The 24,591-nt window shown below is 40.6% G+C and overlaps 1 protein-coding gene across 2 annotated transcripts in view; it reads right to left on the bottom strand.

Moving 5' to 3' along the window:
* Nucleotides 1-24,591, bottom strand: part of cdh2 (cadherin 2, type 1, N-cadherin (neuronal)) — an 87,212-nt gene that overhangs the window by 24,255 nt on the left and 38,366 nt on the right. The window lies entirely within an intron of this gene.

Below are 24,591 nucleotides of genomic sequence, written 5' to 3'. Positions count from 1 at the left end.
TCATTGGAGGAAGAGAATGAATTAGTGTGCCATGCTGCCACTGGATGTGGAGTGTGATTATTGACCAGTAGCTATTTACATTGATCAGTCTCATCGTTCTCTCTACAGAGCACACGCCACCACCTGAGTGCTGCTTTTTCCAAAGAATGCTGTGGGATGCAAGGCAGAAATGATGCCTTCTCTTTTTCTTTGTCTTCACACACAAGCATACACATGCAGTTACACAAATGCTGTGCTACAAATGCCATACTTCGATACTACACTGTATAATACACACCATGTTCACATACCAAGCTTTGTAGCAGTACAGTTTGTATTTTCCCAGGTGAGAATTACTAACTGTATGGGGCTACCTGTCAGTCAAATTCCCCTTTATATGCAGTTTCCTCAGAATTACCTCAGACTTCTGAGGGACCTCTGTGTTTTCACAGTTAATGTGACCAAAAATGTGTTATTCCAAACATAAGGTAGAAGAAAAAGGACTTGACAGTAAAATAGTTGTTCCAGTTTATATCTGTATATTAATAGCATAACTCAGAAAATTAGCTAATTTTCTGTTCTGTGTCAAATAAACTCTTTAATCCTTAACAGGCTAATTCTTAAATTATCTATTTTGCTAACTGTATCTGTCCTCATTTGTCCTCTTTAAGTCTTAAGGAAAAAAAATACCAATCTTACTCAATACTAATCTTTTGATTTGCTAACCGTGAGCAAGAGAATTAATAATAATAATAATAATAATAATAATAATAATAATAATAATAATACCAGATGAACCAGTCTATTTAGCTGTTGATAACAGTTGTTGGTTAGCATTAGCTTGTTCCTAGAAGAAATTAATTAGCTCAGGTAGAGAGGATGTTTTCAGTCTTTTTTGTATAGTTGCTTCTTCATTACAGTTTTTTGTTTGTTTATTTATTTTTAAAATCACATGTCCATACACCAAAGAATATTACTTTTTCATGGGGTTTAATATGGATAATGGATATAGTATGCCACTTCAAACACAGTGTTTTCAGTCTCTGATGCCCCTTTTCCACCAAAGCAGTTCCAGGGCTGGTTCGGGGCCAGTGCTTAGTTTGGAACCGGGTTTTCTGTTTCCACTGACAAAGAACTGGCTCTGGGGCCAGAAAAAACGGTTCCAGGCTAGCACCAACTCTCTGCTGGGCCAGAGGAAAGAACCGCTTACGTCAGCGGGGGGGCGGAGTTGTTAAGACCAACAACAATAACAAGACCGCGAAAGATCGCCATTTTTAAGCGACGAGAAGCAGCAGCTGTACAAACGCGAAGTCATCCATTATTATTATTGTTGTTGTTGTTGCTGCTGCTGCTTCTTCCGTGTTGTTTTTGCTTTGATATTCGCGCCAAGGTTTATGTAAACGTAGCGCCATAACTGATGTATACAGCGACGTAATGACGTATACAGCGACGTAATGACGTGGCTCCGCTTAGCACTGCGAGCTATGGAAAAGCAAACTGGTTCTCAGCTGGCTCGCAAGTTGAACGAGTTGTGAACCAGCACCAGCACTGGCCCCGAACCAGCCCTGGAACTGATTTGGTGGAAAAGGGGTATATGTGTGTCCATTAAATTTTCTTCTTTGTCTTCCTCTGCTTTTCTTCCTATTAGGACTAAACACGAGTCCTCAGGTAAGCTCTATGCTGTCTCAATTGTGTGTTTTTTTCTTATGTGCATGGGCACATATGCACATGCTAATTAGTCTGCTAATTAAGAACACATGTTGGAAAAATTCTACTTACCACTCAGCTTATTATATCAACGGTTATTACATAAAGACCTTTTAAGGATAATAAACTAGGCTCCAAAAGTCAGTTAGTGTAATGTGCGACTCCAAGCAATGCATGCTCATTAGTGATTATTAGATAAAGATTTGCTGCAGGCGATGAATGGGGGATTGTGTTTATTGGATTGTGAATACTGTATGTGTTCTCTCTCCATGCTACTGGACCAGAATGATTTCTGTAAACTCTGATTTGCACTGAGCTGCCTCTGACAAATGAAATGACTCTTGTCATTTCCATCACCTTGGGTGCTGTTTTTATACACCGGAGATTCATAAAGCAAATGGGCCTGATATTCCATGATATCCATGGCCCCTGGTGGCTCTGTTACCCAGGAAGTGTCTCAGAAGTGTGTGTATGTGTGTTGCATGAGTGGTGGGTTTAATTTGATGGCTGCAACGATTTGGCCTGGAGCGTTCTCCTTGAGCTGTTTTCATGGAAAGAGAGAGAGGGAGAGAGGCAGGTGTGTGTGTGTGTGTGTGTGGGTTGTTCTGCTCCCATAGAGATAACCATGAGTCGCCCTCTGCACTTACGTCTATCTTCCTGGACTCTCTCTCTCTCTCTCTCTCTCTCACACACACACACACACACACACACACACTGACTGAGATGGACAAACTGCTGTTTATCAGCATGCTGATCCCCCTGCCATGATGAGCAAATAGTCTGAATGAGGTGAAAATAAACAGACAGAATGGAACCAAACTTAATTACATGGTTTAGCAGCTTAATAACGGCAGGTTTTATATGCACCTGCAGTCAGAATGGGTGACGAGGGGGGGGGGGGCAGAGAGAAAAAGGCACGTCTTTTCCACTAACAAGGAGTCAATGCAGGTTTGTAAAACCAGCAAACATTTTTAAGAACCAGAGTGCATATCCACTGGTTTAAGAATAGAACTGTAGTCACATGTGGCTTCCTAGTGCAAAAAAAAAAAAGATATAGCAACACATTTTCCCTTTAGATTGAATGCAGAGTGAAATCATTTAGCATGCACACATATCTTGTACAGCATCTAGACCATGTACAGCGTGTATATCCTGAATATCATGTATATTATGTAGCAACATATTAGTTCATTGCAGTTGCCATTAAAAAAAAAAGTTTCTTCCTTGTATTATGATTTTGTGGTTTCACTGACTTCACATCTTGTTTATGTCTTATTTCAATAGCGGTCATTAAAATAACATACTCAAGGGGTTATAACCACAGCTAATAAATTTATGTTATCGAAAATTTGCTAAACATTACACTGATTTCAAGGACAAAGATTTCTTGATCTGTTTGCCTTACATTCATTCCCTGCCACTACTGATGGCACAACTATGCAAATCCTTTCTCTAGATAGAAGGTGTATGCAAGCAGAATTTGAATGCATTGGTTTATAATATTTGTGTATTGCGTCATATAACTTAATGAGTGGGGCGGCATGGTGGTGCAGTAGTTATCACTGTCACTTCACAGCAAGCAGGTTTGATGTTTGAACTTGCAAGTTGCCTTCATGAGTTTCCTCTGTGTGCTCCAGTTTCTTCTCACAGCCCAAAGACATGTGGAATATGTCAACTGGCTACTCTAAATTACCCACATATATGAAACCTATCCAGGATATACCTCGTCTCTTGCCCAATGTGAGCTGGGATTGACTCCAGCTTCCCCCATGACCCGCAAAGGATAAGTGGCATAGACAATGAATGAGTGTATGAAGCTAATGAGCTTAATATGAACCTGTGACTTACCTTGCAGCCAGCATTATTGTCAGAGAATTAACAGAAACTACAGTGCCCTCCACAATTATTAGCATTCCTTGTAAAGATTAGTAAAAAGGGTCGGAAAAAATTCACTTTTGGGTGAAGTCGCTTCACTGCACACTGAAAAAATGAGAAAAATCCAAACTTTGAAATAATTCAGATAAAAACAATCTTTCGCATGTTGAGGGAATTTGGCCACTAAAGGAATTTGGCCCCTGTGTCAGCTTATATTTGTATCACAGTTAATCAGGAAGTCAAGGATTACAGCTTGAAAGTTCCTACACACTCCAATCAACTCAAAAGTGTACAATTTAAATGGGAAACATGCTTCAGGTACATCCAGTCCAGGGGTGCCAATAATAGTGGCACATGTGTCTTTATTGAAAATAATTATTTCTTTAAGAGGGATTTGTTTTTCTCTGAATAAATTTATTTCAATTAAAGATTGAAATTTTTTCTCATTTTTTCAGTGTGAGATGAAGTTACTTCACAAAAAGGTGGATTTTTTTTCCCCTAACCCTTTTTACTAATCTTTACAAAGGTTGGCAATAATCATGGAGGGCACTATATATCAACACCTTATGGACAAACATGAGGCAAGAATTCAACACTGCTGTGGATTTTCTGAATGGTCTAATAATGTTGTAGTTGAGCTGTGAAGATCACCTGCAAGCCCCTGATGTCATTCATTCATGTTTTCAGGGCCAAGGCTTGACATTAACTTTTTAATCCACTTGTCCAGTCAGACAAGCAGCAAGCTTTTTCACTTATCCAGAACATTACCTTTTTATTACTATATATTTACTAGTTCAGTGAAAGGAAAGTGGTTAATAAAGTTTATCAAAAAGCAGGTATACTTATGACAATTAATTATGCGTTAGTGAGTTATAATTTTTCAATAAAACTCAAACCTTAACTGTAACAATAAACAAAAACTATCCAATACTCCATTATAGTGCAGGTGTTGTTATAACCCATACCTGATCTGCAGTTTTAAGATTTAGACTTGCCCAAATTCAAAGCTTCTGGAGGAAATAAAGTGAAATCTTGATTAATCCAGTAAAACTTGAAGTACAAATTAATTCAAAGAAATGAAACCCAAAGAAAACAAGTATTTTATTTTACGTCATTTGTGATCATTAATGTGTACCATATAAAAGAAAAATACAATGAATGTCCGAATGAAATGAAGATTCACCAGATATTTATTTTATTGAGGTATTTTGTCATAATTTCTCCGATTTCAATGAATTCAAAGTCTAATAATCTATAATTAGATATTACGACATACCGTATTTTCTGGACTATAAGCCGCTACTTTTTTTCCTAGGTTTTGAACCATGCGGCTTATACAAAGGTGCGGCTATTCTGTGGATTTTTCTTCCACCGCTAGGGGCGCTCTAACCGGAAGTAGAATCAAAAATAAGATAGACGAAAAATCAATGCAAAGAAGAATTAGCAGATCTTTAGCAGATAGAACACGCACGACAAATTACTAACTGGTAATTATTTTCAAATCCAGCGAAGATGATTAAAGTGACTTGTGGTTTCAAACACAGGAGAAATGAAGGTAAATAAATACCGGTTATTTTCTCTTGGTTCTGTTCTGTTTTAATCAGCAAAGTTGCTGCCGTGTTAAAAGGCACTGTTCGGAAAGAATCTGTTCAGGTACATACATGTGCATTTACAGTACAAAATCGTTCTGTACATGCAGTAAATATCTAATTTTTCAACATAGATACCTGCGGCTTATAGCCCGGTGCGGCTTGTATATCTTTTTTTAAATTTTTTTTAAAAAATAGAGCGGATGCGGCTTATATACAGGTGCGCTCTATAGTCCAGAAAATACGGTATTTAATTTTACACACGCACCTTCTGTACTCGGCTTCCCCAGAATTTCATAAACAATAACACGGCCGATTCGAGGTTATTGAACTAGTTTTGTTGGAACTTTATTGATGTAACTCTTGAATAACTGCTATAAAATGGTGGTTTTCAACAAATATTCAACTTGTTCCGTCGGACGGGCAGATGCAGATTTGACTTGTCCAGACCAAACATTTGGTTGTCCCGGACAGTCGGACTACCGTTAATGTTGAGCCCTGAGGGCCTAATTGATTTTCCCAACTAAGAAACAGCTTCTGTGTGGTGGAAAAGTACAGAATACATGATTGAACAATGTTGCTGGAAGTGAGTTAAAGGAGGAAAAGAGGGAGAAAAAGTGTGTGAAGTGTTTGTTTTTTGGGGGGGAAATCTACTTGTGATGCAGATTTTAAAACAGAACTGAAATGTTGAGGAGCTGCCACTTCAGAGTAAACTGTTTACAATCCATGGCTAGGGGAATCACAACTAACAGAAAAATTCTGAACACAACTGGGAGACCTTTGCTTCAACCAATACTCAAATAAGGGGACACACACACACACACACACACACACACACACACACACACACACATTGCAGGAAGGGCTGATTTGTTAAGTGATTTGATGAGTAGGTCTTTGCTGCTTGCTGATGAGAATAGCTGATGAAGAAACACTAAGGCTGTTCATATTAGCATTAAGTGTTAACGCAGTGTGACAATCACAGCTTTCGCTTACTTTATCTCTTCAAAGCATAAAATGCTCCAGAATGCTGCCCTGGGCCACAGTATAAAGGCATAAAGCGCTTAAATCTGCCATATATATATATATATATATATATATATATATATATATATATATATATATATATACACACAATTCTATTATTTTTGTAAAGCAAATAAAACATAAGCTAGTATCACAATGCATAATTTATATGTTATTTTCCGTTCATGAGGCACAAACGCTTGTCTGTTTGCTGTTAAGCTGATTCAAGTTTAATAGCCCTAAACTAATAACCTGAACTTTACAACCTGGCAAGATGAAAATTAAAACAAATCTGGGAACAAAAAAATGGTAATGGCGTACTGTGATGCTATGATCTAGTTTATTTCTTTAATATGGTTTCTCATACCAACATAATCCTCGCGCTATAACACTACTGTGTCACAGATCATTAGGCTAACATAGAATAAAAATATGCTATTAGGGTGTATTATGTTTTATAGTGAAATGTTGTCACTTGTTTCACATAATAACACTTACTTTATGTTGCCCTTTGTGCTCTTTATGTTCTGTTGTTTAACTGTTTGCAATATAATCACAGTAATTCATTTGTAAATTTTATCTTGTAAGCTCTTGAGAAGACACTCAACACAGCATGGGACACACAGCAATGGACAAACAGAACCAAATGGAAGTTTGTCCAGTGGCACATAGTACTGTCCAAATTACTGTATAATGAAAGAGTTAATACATTACAGATAGTAAAAAATGTAAATTATGCCAATTCATATGTACCATAATAATATGCTACAGCATAGTTACTGTAAAATAGGATGAATACAGGCTAATATACACTGTATGGACAAATGTTGATAGAAACCTGATCATCACACCCATATGTGCTTGTTGAACATCCTATTCCAGCTTTATTCCCCCTCTGCTGTAATTACAACCTCCACTCTTCTAGGAAGGCTTTCCACTAGATTATGGAGTGTGACTGTGAGGATTTGTGATCATTCAGCCACAAGAGCATTAGTGAGGTCAGAGACTGATGTTGGTGAGGAGATCTGGGGTGTAGTTTGTGTTCCAGTTCATCCCAAAGATGTTCAGTGAGGCTGAGGTCAGGGATCTGTACAGGACACTCGAATTCTTCTACTCCAAACTTGGCAAACCATGTCTTCATGAAGTGAACTTTGTGCACAGGGGCCTTGTCACGCTGGAACAGGTTTAGGCATCTTTGTTCAAGTGAAGGGAAATTGTAATGTTACAGCATACAAAAACATTCCAGACAATTCCAACTTTGTGGCAACAGTTTGGGGACGGCCCATATATAGATGTAATAGCCAGGTGTCCATAAACTTTTGGTTTTATAGGGTAGTCCTCATTTCCAAAACTTTCCAGCACCTCCTCCAGCTCATCTTCTTCAAAACTAAAAAAAAAACCCTCCTCCTCACTCTCACTATCCCAACTAAAACACTCGCTTTGTAAAACACTTGCAATTCTCTCGCTCTGCAATCGCGAGTAACAAGCTACAGTAATAATGACTGTGAAATTGGTTTTTATTGGACATGGATAGGATATGCAATTAGATAAACATCATCAACCACACAGATCATCTTTGAGTCATTGACTATTCGGGCGACTTTAATCGACAGCGCGGCACTTAGTGGGTTAATTGTAGACTGTTAATACCGTTGTATTAAATGTCCTTAAATCTGACCTATAATGTTGATTAACTTATTCCCATCTCACACCCAGTGTTCCCAGGATAGGCTCTGGATCCATCACATGACCAGGATAAAGTGATTACTGAAAATGAATGAGTGAATAATTAATTCTGCATTTGATTCATCAAGTAAGAGGTCATTCACCGATCGCGATTATGTCATTTTCGACCATGGCATGTTCCAAAAAAAAAAAAGTTTTGCTAGCCAGCTAACTGAGTTGAGTAATGCACATTTTCTTTCTCAAACAGCTAATCAGTGTTTTAGATTTAACAAGCAAATATGTCTACGTTAATTACTTGTATATACAGCATAATTAATTGAAATGCTACTTTACTTATTTCTGATTTGATATCATTCCGTAAACAAGGATAAAAACAGTAGTTGAGAAGACAACTCCATGTTGCTGAGTAGGAATTTCCAATTGAGGGGGCATTTTCTTTGACTTTTACTGGTTGGAGGATGGGAATTACAAGCTTCGACTTGAGATCACAAGTAACATAAGTTCACTACTGCTGCTGCCATTTTGCTATTCAGAGTAATTATACCTACGAATCATGGAAGCAGTGTCCATGTGTTGACCCTTTTCATCCAGAAGAACCCCTTGGAGTAATTGTTTTAGTAAATGTTCAGCACTTCAGTTTGGAATGACCTTAGAAATTGCTGCCGGGAATCCTGCACAGGCTTCATCACTTTAAAATGTACCTCTGTAAACTGTGATGAGTCGGTTAGGGGCTCTGACTACACTGCACAAGGCTGACCAGAGCGTTGCCTGTTTGTAATGGCTCTTATTTTTTTTCCAAGCTATGTAAAGGTCAGTTCACTCTAATGGTTCCCATTCTTCAAACTGTCCCTCAGAGTGCATAGCAATCTGAATCTGAACGTCACAGAACACACACATACATAAAAGCATTCCCTCTAGTGCACTCCTCAGTTCAATAATGATGGGAAAGTGCACATTAAGGTATAAAAGCTAACATCAGAAAACAGCGGGTCATAAAGAGACTCATTATCTCTTTTGAAAAACAGCATAATGTGTAAAGCCCTTAACGAGCTGCTAGTCATTGATTAGTTGCCAAAGTGTTATATTGTTTAGTAATGGCATCCAGTGATACGACTTTCATATACTTCTCTATTAATGGGAATTAGCACGGCCTTTGATCCAAAATGGCAGCTAACAACCGTACATATTTATCTACTCAGCTCATAGAGCATGCCAATGCTCAGAAGCAATGCACAGAGAGATATAGTGAGAGAGAGAGAGAGAGAGAGAGAGAGAAGGAGAGAGAGAGGGAGAACAGATATTCCCCAGGTATCACCTCTTTTCCTTGTCTTTTTCTCTCTCACCTCACCCCTCATTTGTGCAGATTTTAATTTAGATCCCAAGAACATGGTGCACATCACACCTGATTAAATTCAAATTGTTAAACGACTCCATTACACATACGCGCGCACATACGCGCGCGCGCACACACACACACACACACACACACACAGGGAAAGGACTATTATTACACTCATCTTCTTTTAGTGAACTTTTCTGGCTGTGCTATAATTAGTTTTAGCCTAGAGGCGGAAGAAACGGTGTCGTTTCGATTCACTCCCGGAAATGTGCACGCTCTGCAGGAGCTTTATTAAAACATTGGGAGGTCTGTTAATACATACTTTGCCATTAACATTCATTGGTTGAACTAACACAGGGGTGTCATACTCCAGCATACTCCTTGACAGCCACAAGGCTGCAGAGCAACTACTTGATTTAACTTACCAGCTATTTACCAAGGCCTTTATTGGCTTAAATGTGGCATGTTAAAAAAGAGAAAACACATTTACCTCTAGAGGTGTGACCCTACAGTACCTGGGTTAGCAAGATGCATGTATGCGTAAGGCTATTAGAACAAGGCTGTTTTTAAAAAATAAAAATCTTAAAAATCATCCTCTTCTTCTTCTTTCAGCTGTTCCCATTAGATGTTGCTACAGTGGATAATTTCCCTTCATCTCTTCCTAAATAAACCTAAATTTTACATTTGTAAACCACAAGAAAATACCTGTAACATGAACTGTCCCAACTCTTCCCATCTGGCCATTTTGAAAAAAAAAAATCTTTAATGATTTTTTAAATTTTTCCCCAGAATTTAAGTTCAATAAATAACACTAATAAATAATTAACAGTTATTCCACGAAATCAAGTTGTACATGAGCTGATAGCCAACAAGGCACAGAGCATCAAGTTGGCTATAAGCGATGTACGATGAGATTGAGTGGAATAACTGTTTTATTCTATCCACATTCACTGGATTTTGAAAAACATATAATTTTTATTTTTTGCAAATTCGATAAATAAAAACTATACAAAATGTCAGACAAAACTGGTGAAATGACAGTAGCAATTTGTGAAAAATACGATAATAATAATTCTTGAAGAAAAAAAAGATACGCTCTTACCATCAAATACTTTTATTCCATATTTTGTTGGGTTTTTTGCATTTTTGGGGGTTTTGTTTACGAGTAGAGTTTTTATTTGATCCTTGGTTGGTTCAGCAACACGCTCTGCCATTTTGCTTTTCTCTACTCACAGTATATGAGCTGACAGCCTAGTAGTAGCCAATCAGAGGGCACGATTGCTCACATCCAGTGAAGGTGGATAGAATAATACCCGTTACCTTTGGGCTACATACTTTTCCTAACAAATCCCAAATTCACGAGCAGACATTACACCATAGACTGGAGGTGGACTGCGAAGTAAAAAAAATACAAGTTTTGGTGACTGCACAAACCTTACTGCAGTGTCCAGCTTTGTAGCTCCAAAGGAAGTAGGTTACTCTAAGGGGCGATATCTAACTTCTGATGTAATCTAAAACTTGATTGGTTGAAATTAATTTACAGGGATTAAAGCAAAAAAAAAAATCCTGAGCCTGAACTTTTTAGACTCATGCAAGCGACTCTATTCACCATACAGTATGGCCGGTCGGTTGGAAGAGTTGGCACACAATATAGGCCTATATATATATATATATATATGTTTTATGTGGTTGCAGGGGTTGTAATATGTGACATGAACACATTCACAGGGTCAAAAAGATTGCATGAATGATTGCAGACTAAGTTTGACTTTTGAAAATGCAATACCAAAAACGGCCAGTAGATGGCAAAAGTGCACCTCACCAAAATATGCTACATGTAGCATTTAGGATTTCTTTTGATATCAAGTGCCACAACACTGAATAATGGAGACGTCAGATTATCTTGTGCACATCAAATCCAGATTCTACCCTTTACGATTCTACCCATTACGTTACGAATACCAATCGGATATCTATCAGCTGTCAATGCCAACGCGGTGCGGAATGACAGCGCAAGGGAAAAGGCTTTCAAACGCGTCTCATCACTCTGATTTTAGTAGCTTTCAGTTTTGACAGTCCTACAGAAAATTTCTGTTAAAACTCAAGTGCAGAAATTGAACAGAGAGACAGCTGCAGGTTTCGGATGTTGTCAACAAGCCATTTAAAAGCAATCTGCGCAAGTGGTCTGTCAGGTAACCGCACGAGTGACCAAATAAGGAAGAAGACCTCTGCTGTGTAGCTATCTCTGTACTCTTTTATGAAGAGTGCTCGTGGAAACGATATACTGTGAAATGCGTTCTATTTAAATGTTGAAAAAAGAATGAACCCGGAGGGACGTCGTTTTATATTCGGGCCAATACGATTTAAAATAATTCACACACATTTTTGAATGCTTTGTATCACTGTACCTGTATTTATGTTCTTCGCCCGGATCCAGTAGGTGGTAGTAGTGCACGATTAGGACATCCAGGAGTTCGCTCACCCTAGTGCACACCTCCAACATCTGCAGAAACCTGCTACTGATGGGCCTGATCAAGCTCTTCGGTGTAAGATGGAGTAATCTCTGAAATTCCGAAAATATTTCTTTCTGTTTCGGAGACTTCTCGATGTCATAATACACATCAGAGCAGAAATCTTCCACCTCTGCCTTGAACGGGCTCATCAGGGCCTTTGCGGCATTAGACACCATATGGACTGTGTCCTCAGATATATCCAGCAGGTGCGGGTTCTCCCTGCGCAATTGTATTTCGAGGCCTGCCTTCTTTCCCCGCATAACCGCAAAATTGTCCAGTAAAATACTGGTCACCTGCTGCAGCCCTAAACCATAGGACTGCAGCACATCCTTTAATTCCTGGGCAAGTGCTGCAGCATTGGCTATGTTCATTTTTCGACTGGCAAGGTGTTGCATTTTAACGGCATTTTCCTCATCATCAAAAAAACGAACAAGGACATTGAGGACTTTGTCCATATTGTTATTGGTGGCTTCATCGACGTTCAGGGAGAACATGCTGTTTTTTAGTTTGGTGGAAATTTGCCGTTTGAACTCAGGTGTTATCCCGTGAGTGTTAAAATAGCTGGCGAGCTGATTTGAAATGGACATTTTATTTAATGCAATTTTGTCTTCCGCTATTTTTTTTACACAGATCGACCAGGGGTTGCACGAGCATGAAGGAGAGGTCGTGTTCTGCGAGAAATGCGCACACCCGTATTTTCAAGTCACACACACGGTCAGTTATGGATGCTGGTACATCAGATGTTGTTGTTGCTCCTGGTAAGCGCATCGTGTGTGGGACAGCGCAAACAGCTGCTCTGTGAGCAGGGTCTGACTCGTGTCTAGGAAGAACCTTTTTGCCGCTGGATGCATACGGTATATGAGCTTCTTGGAGCACAGCGTGCAGAAGCAAGCGCCTGGCTCCCTCAACTTCCTACACCAACTGCTAAATGGCTTGCCATCTCGTCCAATCTCCTCCAGCCATGCCCAGCGCCATTTATTCTTCAGACCTTTATCTATGGCGAGGGTATTTTCCCCTGGCTTCATATACTGCATCGTCCCCACTCCATGAAATGCCACTCTCTCTACTCTGAAGTTGCTCGAGGCACGTTGTGTTAAGACCCGCCCCGTTTTACTTCTGATTGGCTAATACTGTTAGTTTCAGAACCGGAGAGTTGCGCTTCTTTCCTATCATTGGCAGAGAACGAACACACTCGAAAGCCATGGGGTTATCGCATGGGGTTATCGAACGTTTTTTTCCCTCCTAATAAAATTTTATATATATATATATATTTTGCCCGCAGTCAAGCGCTGCACGCTGGAAATCCGGCAGGGGGCCGGAATACTTTAATCCCTGAATTTATGGGAATACAAACTGCCCCAAGTCCCCTTGTACCAGGTCTCCCTGCTCTCCCTTCCAGTGCATTCAGAAGATGCATCTCAATTGAGGTTTTTATGGCAGTTTGCAACACAAGGCGTCTTATCTGTTTACAGTCAGCTCTGTGTGTTGTACACAAAACAACTAGATAATCAGAGTGTTCACAGCTGCATATAAATGGGAATATTAGTGGAATATTCATTTTCATTAGCCATGTAAACAGTTTAGTAGGAATCCTGTCTTTTCCAAATGAGGGCAAAAACCAGAATACTTGTGCATGTAAATGTAGTGAGTGACGCACAGATGTTTAGATTTATTCAGAAACAAGCTGTTTCATTTGTCCTTAATTGATTATTCGTGTTTGTAGAGGATATTTTTGGAATGTTTAATTGAAACTAGTTTTCCAGCACTACAGGCATTCTGCTAACAGACCTGAACATAAATTTTTGCACTCAGAAGCACTTGTGAGACATTTAGTTATTCTTTCAAAATAGCTTTCATTTTAAAAACAGTGACACCCGTATGTGTGCGTATGCCCACTCCAACATTTGACCTAATTTGTCTGAACTCTGACAGGACTTACAATTTAAAACAACCCCCCCCCCCCCCCCACACACACACACACATATACAGTGGTGCTTGAAAGTTTGTGAACCCTTTAGAATTTTCTATATTTCTGCATAAATATGACCTAAAACAACATCAGATTTTCACACAAGTCCTAAAAGTAGATAAAGAGAACCCAGTTAAACAAATGAGACAAAAATATTATACTTGGTCATTTATTTATTGAGGAAAATGATCCAATATTACATATCTGTGAGTGGCAAAAGTATGTGAATCTTTGCTTTTAGTATCTGGTGTGACTCCCTTGTACTGCAATAACTGCAATTAAATGTTTCTGGTAACTGTTGATCAGTCCTGCACACCAGCTTGGAAGAATTTTAGCCCATTCCTCTGTACAGAACAGCTTCAACTCTGGGATGTTGGTAGGTTTCCTCACATGAACTGCTCACTTCAGGTCCTTCCACAACATTTTGATTGGATTAAGGTCAGGACTTTGACTTTGCCATTCTGAAACATTAACTTTATTCTTCTTTAACCATTCTTTGGTGGAATGACTTCTGGGCTTAGGGTCGCTGTCTTGCTACATGACCCACCTTCTCTTGAGATTCATTTCATGGACAGATGTCCTGACATTTTCCTTTAGAATTTGCTGGTATAATTCAGAATTCATTGTTCCATCAATTATGTTAAGCTGTCCTGGCCCAGATGCAGCAAAACAGGCCCAAACCATGATACTACCACCATCATGTTTCACAGATGGGCTAAGGTTCTTATGCTGGAATGCAGTGTTTTCCTTTCTCCAAACATAGCGCTTCTCATTTAAACCAAAAAGTTCTATTTTTATTTCTATTACATGTACATGTATCAATGAAGTGATGGACTGGAAGCTCTTCAAGGTCAATATCATTGATCACTGTACTGTAATTGCACTCTTTGTGTACAAAGAAACAGGAAATCTCTTAAAGAAACTGTTTGATCTCTGAAAGAGGAAGGGCTGTAGTGAAACTACATATGGGTTGCTTTTTAGGGAAAAAGATCTGTTCCATTTGAGGTTGAAACTAAGATGTGCTGTATGATCACACCCCAAATCAGAGGTGTATCTTTCAAATACAGTATGATGTAATTTTTACAGGTCTGGAGGTATTTTTTAAAATAACAAACCGCACCACTAAAATGTGCAAAAACATGCAGCAGAACAAACAGACTTTGTTAAGAAGTGCCAGTAAACACCACGTTCTGAATTGATGCTAGTAAATTGGTGCGATTTGTGAACCACAGTAGCAAATATATGTGTTGCAAATGATCTTTCACACAATAATCTCAGCAGTATCCTGACAGCCTGGGTTGTCATTATCTCCTTCCAAAATATCCTCGTGCATGTGTATGTGTGTGTGTGTCTTCATTATGTTTAATATCTTAATCTGTATCCAAGAAACTGATAAAAGAATGACAAAAACAGGGATTATCATTTCAAGCCGGGATTTTCTAGGAATAATACTGAGTGATGTATCAAGATGACGAGATAAACTTGGATCAAAGTGTGTGTGTGTGTGTGTGTGTGTGTGTGTGTGTGTACGCATGTTTGTGCACAAAGGACAGTGAAGCAAAAAACCCCAAAACAAAACAAAAAAAAACCCCTAACCCTATTATCTGGCAGCTTCTCTCTCCCCAGAGACTCTTGGCGAGAAAGATAACATGGTCATATATCATAAGTGTTTGATGGTGCACTCGACTATTGCAGATGAAAGAGGTGTCGACACAGGTGTGTCCACACTGAGACGAGATAGAAGCGCCAAAACAAACAGACGCATTACGCCAAACGGGATATGGAAAGAGATCAGTGATACTCGAATATTGTGAGGAGGCACCAGGATCCATCAAACAGAGAAGGCAAATATTCTCCACGGCTCTGACAGAAATGATGAATTTTCCTGAGTGATACTGATACTGTACTGAGATTATTAATTGCTGCCTAGTGTACATTTTAATAAATGCTTACAGAACACTCTGGAGAAATATGATAGGTGAGCAAATTTAACGGAATCTATCAACTTTAATATTTGAAGCAGAACGTAAAGAGAAGCAAAAAACGGATGATTGCAGGAAACTGTTAACAGTACAGTTCTAAAGTACTCAGTAATGAAACATGCAGCTAAAAACAGAATAGCAGAACATTACAGATAAATACGATATCATTCAAACGTGCAGGTGATGATAATGCAAAGGAGTGTTTTTCATATGAAAACTTTGTGGTGTGCAAAGTGTTACACAATACAGGACAATTCAGTGTTCCAATCATCTTCCTCCTGTTTTCCTGATGTAGAAATCCATAGGTTAGAACCATGGCCTGAAGATCTGACAATATGATACCAAAAGCACACTAAACCTTCACCATCTGCATTACTGACCATCTTCAATGGTGCACACAGTAACAGATTAGTGAATGACGGGCATGTCATGATTCACCCAATTCATGATTCAATTCATGACAGTGGATTCAGGATTTGATTTTCCCACAATATTCTTGAAAAAAATATTACATGAATTACAAAAATTGTATTACTATAAAATGCAACATTTATTTTCATAATCTTTATGAACTTAAATATTCATTTTGTTAAATTAATAATAAAAAAGTTTTGTTTTCTTAATAACCAAAAATAATTAATAATTATATCCACATTTGTAAAGGTTGGAGTAAAATATCATATCCTATTAAATAAAATACAGCGAGTTGGCCTAGTGGTTAGCATGTCCGCCTCTCGACTGGGAGCTCATGAGTTCTACTCACGGTCAGGTCATACTAAAGACCATCATAAAAATGGTACCTACTACCATCTAGCAAGGCACGCTGCAATACAGATGCGAGTGGGGAAGTCAAACTCTCGTGGTTACCAGAGGACTAGCCCCCCCCACACACACTTTAGCTGTATAGATGAGAGGCTGAGGGCTATCGAAATGGAGATCAGTGTTGCACCCACATGCCTTAAAGAGTTGGTTAGTACTGGGAGAGGAGACTGCCTGGGAAGACCAGATTCTGGGATGAGAGGGACTTTGACTTTTTTTAAATAAAATAAAATATTCCTTTTATTAAAAATGAAAAAAAGTTAATAACCAACAGGCCTTTTCTTAATAAACTTTTATGAACATTTTTACTACCTCCATTTTTCATCTCTTTTCTTTAGATTTCAGTGGTCTATAAAAAAGAGCTATGATTTCTTGTTAAATCTATTTGTACAGTCAATCACACAACAGCTCTTTCCCCTTTTGGACCTGTTTTTTGTGCGTTTTCACAGCATTAGAACTGTGTTACTTCCATCTAAGGTGAAGTCACGTGCATTCCCGCTATTTAAATTATATTGGCTGGCGTTGAGTGGTAGATCAGATATATTCCATTCAGCTAGCATGATACTGAATGAGTTCAATATACACTCACTGAGCACTTTATTAGGAATTCCTACACACCTACTCATTCATGCAATTATCTAATCAGCCAATCATGTGGCAGCAGTGAAATGCATAAAGTCATGAAGATACAGGCCAGCAGCTTCGGGTAATGTTCGACCATCAGAATAGGGAAAAATATGATCAGTGTATTTGACTGTGGCATGATTGCTGGTGACAGATGCTGGTTTGAGTATTTCTATAACTGCTGATCTCCTAGGAATTTCACACACAGCATTCTCTCAAGTTTACTCAGAATGGTGCAATAAAGACAAAACACCCAGTGAGCGGCAGTTCTGAAGACAGAAATGCCTTGTTGATAAGAGAGGTCAACAGAGAATGGCCAGACTGGATCGAGTTGACAGAAAGGTTACAGTAACTCAGCATAGTGGTGCAGTGGTTAGCACTGTTGCTTCACAGCAAGAAGGTTCCTGGTTCGACCCTCACAGCCGACGGGGGTCTTTCTGTGTGGAGTTTGCATGTTCTCCCTGTGTTTGTGTGGGTTTCCTTATGGGTGCTCCGATTTCCCCCAATGACATGCAGATTAGGTAAAATAAGGTATTAGGCAGAGACCCGTCCACCCGTAAATTTGACAGGCGATTGCCGATTTCAACGGGCAAGTATACACACAGACGGATACTGAAACGGACGATAATGCCGAAAATTTTCGCACATGAATACTCCCACATGTCATCCGATAAATCCAGTTATGTTCCGCCATCATTTACAAATCGTAAGAAACACAGTTTAATACGAAAAACACTGAAAACTTGAAATGAAAAATCAGAATATTTAATCGCTTCCCTCTTCGCTCGCCGCTACTGAGGGAATCCTGGTTAGTTTCTTTTCCTCCGCTTAGTAATATGCTTAAATTCAGCGGGTCGTCTCGTCTGATCTGAGGTCGCGTTCGGATGGGGTTTTCGAAAAAGGGAGAGGGGGCCCTCTCCCCTTCAGGCGGCCTCTCGTCGTTCCGACCCCCGGCCTCAGCCTGAGCCTCTCGCGCCCGTGGCCGCGACCCCGTCTCGTCCCGGTCCGGGGCGCGCATGGGCAGCCAGAGTGGAAGGATCCACCGGCAGCCGCGCGCGTCCGCGGGGGGTGGGCCGAGGCGTTCGCACGGCGTGACGCGGGAGGCGCGTGTCGGGAGGTCGGGGGAGAGAGCCTTGAGAGGCGCGAGGCGCATCTGGGTTTAGGAGGACGGAGGCGCCTAGCGGGCACCTGCGAGCCTCCAGCCGCGGAGGCGCCCCCCCCACACGTGGGGGGGGGGGTCGCCGTCCGATCGATTGGGATAGCGACCCTCAGACAGGCAATAGGAGAATTTCTTGCCTTCAAGCGACTAGTATACCAGAACAGGTTCTCAACAGATGGTGATGATGAATGGCAGGAAGAGGGTCATTTTGCAAGACCAACTCAGCTCATGATGAAGATATTTGGAGGTCCAAACATGCCAAATCAGCGGCTCTATCCAAGCATGTTTCACCTCATGTCAATGGCAATATGTGTGCTTGTTGGCAATGCAGAGGCTGAGCGAGTCTTTTCTGTTCAGAACAGGATCAAAACCAAGTTGAGAACAAAATTAAGTATAGTTAGGCTGGAACAGCTTATCAGACAAAGCTACGAAAAGTTAGATCGTCAGGAATTTGACTTTGATGCAGCAGCAGACTGATTCTTGCAGGCCCCTAGACGTCTGTAATCTTTGTGTAAACCAAAGAAACTCAGTTCCCGTTCTTTCAAAGTTAATTTTAATTTTTGAGTAGTTTGGTCAAAATATTATGGATGACAGTCAGTGACAGACATTCTGCGATTTAATTTGTGCCACGTAAAATGGAATACTGTTTTTTTTTTTTTTTTATTCAATACTGTAACTAGATCAAAAGATTATATACAATTCATTGTTGTTTATTTTCTTTTCACTTTTGTTACCAAATCAAACACCATACATACATCTGATACATTCAGGAGTGAAACTGAAAAAAATACAAAGTAAAAATATGCAATATTTCTGATCAAAAATTACACGCCATTTCACCCTGAAAATGTCCTAGAATGCAGGAAATGAAGTCTAAATTTCTAAAATTTTCTGGGGGGGCATGCCCCCAGACCCCCCCTAGAGGGACTTCGCGCCTGCGGCGCTCATCAGGATTATATAAAATATTATTTTTGACTGGTAATTTTCTTTTTCTGCCTAATACCCTAAGGTAAAATACCCAGCCAATGGGGTTGCACAAGCCAGTGTATACTTAGTGCCAGTCCCAACCCTGGACAGATTGGGAAGAGTAGTGTCAGGAAGGGTATCCGGTGTAAAATCTATGCCAGATCAAATATGCGGCTCAGGATCCGCTGTGGCGACCCCTAATGGAAGCTGAAAGAAGAAGAACTCAGATGATCTGCTGTGGCGACCCCTAATGGAAGCTGAAAGAAGAAGAACTCAGATAACCACTCTGTACAACTGTGGTGAGCAGAAAAGCATCTCAGAATGCAAAACACGTCGAACCGTGAGACAGAAGACCACATCGGGTTCCACTTTTGTCAGCAAAGAGCAGAAAGCTGAGGCTGCAGTGGGCACATGCTCACCAAAACTGGACAGTTGAAAACTGGAAAAACATATGAATCTCGATGAATCTCAATGATGAATCTCAATGATGAATCTCAATTTCTGCAAGTGTTATGTGAGTGTCATCCATCCATTATCTGTAGCCACTTAACCTATTCAGGGTCGCAGGCAAGCTGGAGCCTATCCCAGCTGACCATGGGTGAGAGGCAGGGTACACCCTGGACAAGTCGTCAGGTCATCGCAGGGATGACACATAGAGACAAACAACCATTCACGGTCAATTTAGAGCCACCAATTAGCCTAACCTGCATGTCTTTGGACTGTGGGGGAAACCAGAGCACCAGGAGGAAACCCATGCAGACACGGGGAGAACACGCAAACTCCACATAGTAAGGCCCTCGTCAGCTGCTGGGCTTGAACCCAGGGCCTTCTTGCTGTGAGGCGACAGTGCTAACCACTACACCACCATGCCACCTATGTGAGCACCAAAAGGACCAAATGTCCTCACAATCCCCCTGTCCACACAAAATTCTGTTTGTCGAGATTAAAGTTAGATTTATGCTCGACATAATTATCTGCAATTATGTCGATCAAAGGTCCTCACAAATATAGAAAAACAAGTGTGTGTGTGTGTGTGTGTGTATACATTCTCAAGTGTGACAGCAATTTAATGTAGTCAAGTGTAAGATGATGCATACAGCTTACAGTACAGCTCGGAAAGCAACATCTTCACACCTCAGCGAAACGAGCAAAGCAAGTCGGCTTACACCATCTAAGGTCCCACCTTGGAGAGAAACCTAATACCAGGCATTAACATTAAACAGAGAGAGGTACTGAGTGCTCGAGTGAAACCTTTCTTTAGTTTAACTCAGTTAAAAATCTACTCTTCTGCCTGAGGTCTAGTCTGAAGTACTGGGTCACCACTACAGTACCCATGGTACATTAGGGTGGCATGTTGACGGGTAATGAGATTTGTGCAGAGCCTGACCCAGTTACTCCTGCCTACAGCAGTATAGTAGAAGGTGTGCGTGTGTGTGTGTGTGTGTGTGTGTGTGTGTGTGTGTGTGTGTGTGTGTGTGAGTGAGACAAAAAGCGAGAGAGACAGAGAGAGAGAGAAAGAGAATGGGTGTGTGGGTAGGCAAATCTACAGAGGAAAGTTGCATACACTATTTGGTTGGAGCTTTGCAAAATGGACCAGCAGTAATTTAAGAGAGTGAATGTTTATTGCTTGTGTGTGTGTGTGTGTGTGTGTGTGTGTGTGTGTGTGTGTGTGTGTGCGTGCGCGCGCGCGTGTGTGTTTTGTGAGAGTGAGAGAGAGGAAGAGAGAGAAAAAGAGAAAGGTGTGAGTGCTGACAGTTGTGGTAAAAGCAGAAGCACAGGCCAGAATTGGAGGACATACAGGCAAAATTAAGAAGAGTAAGTAAGAAGAGAGTGTGTGTGTGTGTGTGTGTGTGTGTGTGTGTGTGTGTGTGTGCAAGGGAGAGAGAGAGACAGAGTTCAGCATTTCCAATCGACAGCTTATATTCACATCACTGCACTCAAAGCGGCGACCAAACAAGATTGTGCCAAGTGCAGCCGAGCGCACGGGTTACACGGACACACAATGTGCTCCTCTGTTGCGCGTACACACAAAAGGGTGTGCTCTGCAATCCGAGTGGACGTGTGTGTGTGAATCAGATCTGTGGAACAGCACTGTCTTTGTGCACATCAACCACACAACAATACGCTCTGCTTCTTTCCCCACAATCCCAAAGCGGTGAAGTAGACCAGGTTGCCTAGCTTCTACATCCGTCGCCCCTGACAACCTACAAGTCGCTATGGCTGCCTCGGGTGGGGGAGGGTGTGGTTGTAGTGTGTTGTCTACGGTTTTCCTGTGGAGCTACTCCTGAACTACTGGCACAGATTTTTTTTTTTTGCATAAATTAGCTTAAGTCAAATTCTTTAAAAAAAATGGAGTCAATGTGTAGACTATTACACATGTAGCTATTCTGCTTTCAGTGGTTTAAAGAACATTATCAGCTGTATCAGTAAACATAAAGTACTGTAACTAGGGTAAATCATAGAAAGTACCAATGTATGAAAACACTGCTTCATAATAAAGTGCTATGATAAGTTTTAGAGAGGCAGATTTTGAGGTTTGGCACTGGGCTGCTTCTTTTGTGACGCAGTCTTGGCAACCTTTGATGGGCCTCACATTCACACCCACACTGCACTTCCCCCAGTCTCACAGCACAAAAGTCAGCTGTGTCAAATCGATCAGCAACACCTAAGGACATCAATATGGACCCAATAAATCTGGCTGAAAGGAAGCATGACCTCTGACCTCTCTGCTGACACAAGAAACATTCTTTCAGGTTACTAATACAAATGAAATCATTTAAAACAATCCTGCACCTTAATACTAAAACCATTAACATAAATTTTAAAGTCAGACTGGGTTATATGAGCTGAAGAAGGTATCGCTTGTGTGAAAGAAACCACCAAGGGTGTTGGAGAGAGGTAGAGCAAGAGGGAAGGAGGGAGGAGTATGAGTTATGGGTGGAAAACAAAGAAGAAGGCAGCAGGTTTGCTTTCAGTGATGGAGGAGTGTGAAAGTATACACCAGTAAAGTGCTTCAAAGCGCAGATACAATAGACGGCATATCAGAGAGAAGGACAGAAGAGAGAGAAGCACAAGTGAGGCCATAGAATGATGTCACCGCTGTGTATTCTAGTACTGTATGAGTGTGTGTATGTGTCTGTGTGTGTGTGAGAGAGAGTGACTGCATTCTATCATGCCACTGGCTGTTTTTAGCTCTCTAACAGCGACAGTCACATGACTCACTCCAATTATCACCTCCTGCACCCGCTAACTTCTGCACAAGCTATCGCCTGCGCTCATTAAACACCAGAGAAAGCATCTTCATTACAGCAGCTCTCTAAAAAAAAAAAATAGCGTGTATGCATGTGTGTGTGCATGTGAGTTAGTGCACTCAGATCTAGCACAGCAGGACTACATTGCACTAGGCTGAGGTCATCTTAGTTTTAAATGAATTCAAATTTCTCCTGCAGGGGACGTACAGTATTTTAGCAAGATAATTGTCAAACAGTGAGAGCCAAACAACTCCTGCTTATCTGGCCCATTAGCTCTTTCTATTAAACCAACCACCAAAGTGGCGTTTTTGTTCCAAACATGACTCAAAACACAATGCTGAATCGAGAACGACGTACTCAACAGTAAACAACAACTCATTATCAGGGAGATTAGTGGCTGCAACAATGTTTGTAATATTAAATGGTGTTTCTATTTTGCACAGTATTTGGCAGATTTCAGGTTTTTCTAGCATTTTTCCATCCTGGAAATTAGTTCCGCCTCCAGTCTCAACAGTGCTAATGCTGCATTTGATGTACCTCAGGAAGTGGGAAGTCAGAGCTTTGAATGACGTAATTTTTCACATCTGTGCATTTGAGCTAAAAAGTGGAAAAACACTTGTACACTAGGGGTGGACGATCTAGCTAAAGAACATATGACAGTCGTTTGGGGTAAAATCACAATCCAAGATCTGAATCACAATTCCCCCACAGATTTAGTTGAACTTATGGAACGACATGATTAATTGTGCATATGGTTACACAATTTGACACTTTGACGCTTTTTTTGGAATGTTGGTCTGCTTGCTGCTATTCTTTGTCCGTCATGCTGTCTTCTGTTTACAAAATAAATCATTCCTGGATTCCCCTGGGCGCAGGTCGATGACAGAGTTTTGTTCCATCCTCCATACAGCTTCATACCCCACCAGAAGCATTTCAGAAGTGGAGCATTTTGTCTGCCTGATTTGGTTGACTTGCTGATTTGGTCATTTTTCCTTGATTTTTGTGCTTCTACCACCTTCTGCTTTCCTGGTGGAATCTGATGCATAGAGCGTCCACTGAGTGTTGTTCTAATTGTGTCACAACCAATCACGTTTTTGCTTAGTTCATGTGGAGTAGGAAAGTCTGGAAAGCAAAGTTATTCAATTATTTTATGATGCTATATGTATGAGTCCTAAAATAAGATCACACGTCAGATCACCCACCTCTAACGTACACCACCATGTTTGTCTTTTGCTAAGCTAGCCAACTAACTGTCGTATATTTTTCTCCTCATGACATCTGTAATGTCAATGTTATAAATCTTACCAAGCTAACAAGCTAATATGTCTGTGTGGCAGTGGGGGCGTGGCCAAGCGTCAGTCTGTGAATGGAGGGCGGAGTCAGGGAAGGTAAATGGCAGAATCACTGCACCTGACAGGAATTAACCTGTGTTTCTGTGTCTTCCCCAGTGACCGCGCCCTATAAGAGGAGAGGGAGAGCAGAGGAAGGGGCTCTCCCCAAACGAGAACACTTGTGTGTGTATGTGGGAGAATAAGTAAAAGCTGAAAAGCTAAAATAAAATGGGTTTTTGCAAACTCAGTTCTGGCCTGCCGTGCTTCTGTGCTCCACCCACCTTAACTATTTCTACAGTCTGTTTGTTAAAAAACAAATAGTTGTATATGCAACATAACTCATTTATATCACATGACACTAATGGCATTTAGTAGATGCTCTTATCCAGAGCAACGCACAGCATACCCAGAGCAGCCTGAGGAGCAGTTGCAGGTTAGGTGTCTTGCTCAAGGGCACTTCAGCCATTCCTGCTGGTCCAGGGAATCAAACCCGCAACCTTTTGCTCCCAAAACTGCTTCTGTAACCATTAGGCCATGGCTTCATTTAAAGCCAAGAAGTGCTCCTTTTTTTTAGTTTCTAGTGCTGGGAGCAGCCATGCTGATTTGATGTCACTTGCAGAACTCGGACTTGAGGAGGCTATCCCGAGTTCCAAAGTTGAGGGGTGTTTTCTTTGCTTTTTACTAGTTGGAGGTTGAAAATTATATGAGTTAAATCCTTTAGTCGAATGCAGTATACGCTCAAACATGTCTTGCTAAAAGGTGACTCTCTCATGACC

Source organism: Neoarius graeffei, chromosome 3, assembly GCF_027579695.1.
Source record: "Neoarius graeffei isolate fNeoGra1 chromosome 3, fNeoGra1.pri, whole genome shotgun sequence".
NCBI classification, from domain to species: domain Eukaryota; kingdom Metazoa; phylum Chordata; class Actinopteri; order Siluriformes; family Ariidae; genus Neoarius; species Neoarius graeffei.
Note: the sequence above shows the minus strand (reverse complement) of the source record. Positions and strands in the feature narration are given on the sequence as shown.